The following is a 5000-nucleotide window of genomic DNA, read 5'->3' on the forward strand; positions in this document are numbered from 1 at the left end:
GTCTCGCCTTGCGCGGGCCGAGGGAGGATGGGGCTTCCCCGCCCTTCACGGGGCGGCGGCCTCCGCACTCCCGGGGCGTCTCGTCCTCATTGCGAGGTGAGGCGCACCTAGAGCGTACACGTTGGGACCCGAAAGATGGTGAACTATGCCTGGCCAGGACGAAGTCAGGGGAAACCCTGATGGAGGTCCGTAGCGATTCTGACGTGCAAATCGATCGTCGGAGCTGGGTATAGGGGCGAAAGACTAATCGAACCATCTAGTAGCTGGTTCCCTCCGAAGTTTCCCTCAGGATAGCTGGTGCTCGTACGAGTCTCATCCGGTAAAGCGAATGATTAGAGGCCTTGGGGCCGAAACGACCTCAACCTATTCTCAAACTTTAAATGGGTGAGATCTCCGGCTTGCTTGATATGCTGAAGCCGCGAGCAAACGACTCGGATCGGAGTGCCAAGTGGGCCACTTTTGGTAAGCAGAACTGGCGCTGTGGGATGAACCAAACGCCGAGTTAAGGCGCCCGAATCGACGCTCATGGGAAACCATGAAAGGCGTTGGTTGCTTAAGACAGCAGGACGGTGGCCATGGAAGTCGGAATCCGCTAAGGAGTGTGTAACAACTCACCTGCCGAAGCAACTAGCCCTGAAAATGGATGGCGCTGAAGCGTCGTGCCTATACTCGGCCGTCAGTCTGGCAGTCATGGCCGGTCCTTGCGGCCGGCCGCGAAGCCCTGACGAGTAGGAGGGTCGCGGCGGTGGGCGCAGAAGGGTCTGGGCGTGAGCCTGCCTGGAGCCGCCGTCGGTGCAGATCTTGGTGGTAGTAGCAAATACTCCAGCGAGGCCCTGGAGGGCTGACGCGGAGAAGGGTTTCGTGTGAACAGCCGTTGCACACGAGTCAGTCGATCCTAAGCCCTAGGAGAAATCCGATGTTGATGGGGGCCGTCATAGCATGATGCGCTTTGTGCTGGCCCCCGTTGGGCGAAAGGGAATCCGGTTCCTATTCCGGAACCCGGCAGCGGAACCGATACAAGTCGGGCCCCTCTTTTAGAGATGCTCGTCGGGGTAACCCAAAAGGACCCGGAGACGCCGTCGGGAGATCGGGGAAGAGTTTTCTTTTCTGCATGAGCGTTCGAGTTCCCTGGAATCCTCTAGCAGGGAGATAGGGTTTGGAACGCGAAGAGCACCGCATTTGCGGCGGTGTCCCGATCTTCCCCTCGGACCTTGAAAATCCGGGAGAGGGCCACGTGGAGGTGTCGCGCCGGTTCGTACCCATATCCGCAGCAGGTCTCCAAGGTGAAGAGCCTCTAGTCGATAGAATAATGTAGGTAAGGGAAGTCGGCAAATTGGATCCGTAACTTCGGGATAAGGATTGGCTCTGAGGATCGGGGCGTGTCGGGCTTGGTCGGGAAGTGGGTCAGCGCTAACGTGCCGGGCCTGGGCGAGGTGAGTGCCGTAGGGGTGCCGGTAAGTGCGGGCGTTTAGCGCGGGCGTGGTCTGCTCTCGCCGTTGGTCGGCCTCGTGCTGGCCGGCGGTGCAGGATGCGCGCGCCTGCGCGGCGTTCGCGCCCCGGTGCTTCAACCTGCGTGCAGGATCCGAGCTCGGTCCCGTGCCTTGGCCTCCCACGGATCTTCCTTGCTGCGAGGCCGCGTCCGCCTTAGCGTGCTCCTCCGGGGGCGCGCGGGTGCGCGGATTCTCTTCGGCCGCCATTCAACGATCAACTCAGAACTGGCACGGACTGGGGGAATCCGACTGTCTAATTAAAACAAAGCATTGCGATGGCCCTAGCGGGTGTTGACGCAATGTGATTTCTGCCCAGTGCTCTGAATGTCAACGTGAAGAAATTCAAGCAAGCGCGGGTAAACGGCGGGAGTAACTATGACTCTCTTAAGGTGGCCAAGTGGCGGCGGTGTGGCTGCATCCGGACTTGGCTTTTCGAAGTGCGGTCTTGATGTAGTCGTGCTGCTGCTGCGAGGTGCCTTCCTTGGGCTATAGTTACAGGGAGAGTGATGCGCAATACATGGGCCTAGCCCTCTTAGCCTCTCCTCTCCTGCGGTCTTCTCCCCTTCTCGTGGGCCCGCTGATTTTCGCAGAGTGGAAGACCGCACCAGGGGCTTGGGGGGGTTACCAGCCCCCCCTCGCATTATCCCTTTATAGTTGGGGGCAGCCGACAAGAAACAAGAGATGGTGGCCCTTCCGCTGAAGGTGCCACCCCAGCTACCCCAGCACCTATCCGGCCAACCGGCCGTAACGAAAATGCGATAGTTTGTGTAGCTCCCTTTGCTTGCAGTGAGTGCCACCGCACTTTTACCACGAAGAACGGTCTCGGGGTCCATCGCCGCCGCCAACACCCTGCGGCCGCCAACGCTGAGATCGTGACGGAGAGGCATCGCGCGAGGTGGACGGAGGAAGAAGTCCTGTCGCTCGCCAAGGCAGAGGCCGAACTGTTCCTTGAGAGGGACGCCCGGTTCTTCTTTGTAAATCAAGAACTTACCAGGATGTTCCCCGACCGAACGCTTGAGGCAATCAAGTGCCGACGGCGGCAAGCTGCCCACAAGCAGCTTGTCCGCCAATTCATGGAGGCACTCGACATCGGTCGGGGTGAAGAGCCGGCGTCCCGCCGTGGAGCAGCGAGCTCGCTGCCTGACGCGGGCGAGGCCGCTGCGCCGCCCGTCGACGCAGCCGAGGACTTCGCGGCCGACACCACCGGGCCGCCGCCGGAGGGGCCGACTGACGCCGCCATCTGGGAGCATCTGGCGGGGCTACCTGCTTCCGCCCAGCGTTTCTCTGCCCTGGATCGAGTCATTGGTCTGGGGCGGGGCACGCCGCCCGATGTCATCCTGGGCATGCTCCCGGATGCCCTTGCGTCGGTCGGGTCCAGGGGGGAGAGGTCGATCACCAGGACACAGCGGCCGCGCCAATCATCCAAGCGGCCGCCTGCCGCCCCGCCGCTGCAGAAGCGCAAGCGGCGCCGCTGGGAATACGCGCGCACACAGGACGCCTTCCGTAGGTCGCGTGCACGTTGCGTGCGCGGCTTGCTGGACGGCACCCTGCTGCAGCCGCCACCCGACATCCCCGGTCTGCTGGACTTCTGGGCGGACCTCTTCACGAAGAAGCCGATCTCCACCGCCGGCTTCATCCGTGACCGCCTTCTCCCGCACTCGGAGCCTGTCGCTCCTGAGTGCCTATGGGGGCCGGTCACACGTGAGGAGGTCGCTGCTGCCTTGCCGCCCAGGGGATCGGCAGCCGGGCCGGACGGCCTGACTCCAGCGGAGCTGCGGCGCCTGCCGCATGAAGTCCTGGTGAAACTCTTGAACCTCTTCCTCCTGGCCCGCGCCCTCCCCGAGCGTCTGCTTCGCGCCCGGACGTCACTTCTCCCCAAAACGGCTGCACCAACATCCCCCGCTGACTTTCGCCCCATTACGGTCTGCTCGGTGTTGGCGCGGACCTTTCACAAGGTTCTCGCGTCACGCCTGATGCGTGCATGTGCTGTGGACGAACGTCAGCGGGCATTCATCCCCCGGGATGGGATGTTGGAAAACACCTTCATCTTGGACACTGCTCTCACCGACGCAGTCCGCTCCTGTCGCTCTGTTTTTGTGGCATCGATCGACGTCTCTAAAGCGTTCGATTCGGTGGACCATGCTGCCCTCCGCCCCGTGCTGAGGGCTCATGGCCTGCCGGATTGCTTTATTGAGTACGTCGAAAGGTGTTACGAGGGTAGCACGACAGTGATAGCGGGCGGCGCCGACGTGGGCGTGCCCCTGCAGCCGGCTAGGGGTGTGCGTCAGGGTGACCCCCTCTCCCCCCTCCTTTTCAATTTTGCGGTGGACTATGTTTTGAGTCAACTTCCCTCCCACATCGGAGCTCGGATCCTTGGTCGCAGAGTTAACGCTGCGGCCTTCGCAGATGACGTCCTGCTCTTTGCATCGACCGCGAGGGGATTGCAGTCCCTCATCGACGCAGCCGTCGCAGCCCTCGCCCATCTGGGGCTGCAGATCAACGCCCGGAAGTGTTTCACCCTCGCCTTAGTCGCGTCTGGGCGCGACAAGAAGGTGAAGGTCGACGCCGACGTTACCTTCAAAGCGGGCAACGCCACCGTGCCCGCCCTACGTGTGGGTGAAACCTTCCGGTACCTGGGACTGCAATTCTCCACCGCTGGTCGCTGCGTTTTCAACCCACGACGCCACCTGGTGGAGCAGCTGGACGTCATCTCCCGAGCTCCGCTCAAGCCGCAACAGCGCCTCCACGCCCTCACCACCGTACTTCTGCCTGGCCTGTACCATGGGCTGGCCCTCAGCCGCACCCGAGTGGGTGCGTTGAAAGCGGCAGATGTGACCATCCGTGCCGCCGTCAGGAGATGGTTCCGCCTTCCGGCGGACACTCCCCTGGGCTACTTCCACGCTCCTGTAGCCCAGGGAGGCCTCGGCATCCCATCATGCCGATGGATGGGGCCAACACTTCGCCGGTCCCGTCTCCTGGCGCTGAAGAGGATTGGGCCAGCCGCCGACGGTGCAGGCCGGGACGAGGTGCAGCGTGAGATTGAGGTGCTGGAGCGGCATCTTATGTGGGAGGGCCACCTCCTCAAATCGTCGACGCAGGTTGGAGAGATGTGGGCCGCGCGCCTGCACGTTGCCTTTGACGGTGCGGCGCTGTCATCTTCCGCCGCCGTCAAGGGGCAACACCAGTGGGTCGCTGACACCAGTCGCCTGCTATCTGGGCGTAACTTCATCGACGCTCTCCGCGCCCGCATCAACGCCTTCCCCACGAAGGCACGGCGCAGTCGCGGGCGGGAGGCGGACACCAGATGCCGCGCGGGCTGCCAGGCCGTAGAGACCGCCAACCACGTGTTACAGGCTTGCTTCAGGACGCACGGGTCCCGGGTTAAGCGGCATGACGCGATCGTGCGCTATGTCGCCCGTGGACTCGCGCAGAGGGGCTTCAACGTCTCGGTGGAGCCCCACCTCCGCACACCTGAGGGAATCCGCAAGCCTGACGTGGTGGCGGTTAAAG

The 5000-nt window shown here is 62.7% G+C and overlaps 1 pseudogene; it reads left to right on the plus strand.

Annotated features, from left to right (window-relative positions):
• Window positions 1-5000, plus strand: part of LOC124772580 — a 7964-nt pseudogene that overhangs the window by 1005 nt on the left and 1959 nt on the right.

This window comes from Schistocerca piceifrons, unplaced genomic scaffold (genome assembly GCF_021461385.2).
Source record: "Schistocerca piceifrons isolate TAMUIC-IGC-003096 unplaced genomic scaffold, iqSchPice1.1 HiC_scaffold_943, whole genome shotgun sequence".
In the NCBI taxonomy this organism is placed as follows: domain Eukaryota; kingdom Metazoa; phylum Arthropoda; class Insecta; order Orthoptera; family Acrididae; genus Schistocerca; species Schistocerca piceifrons.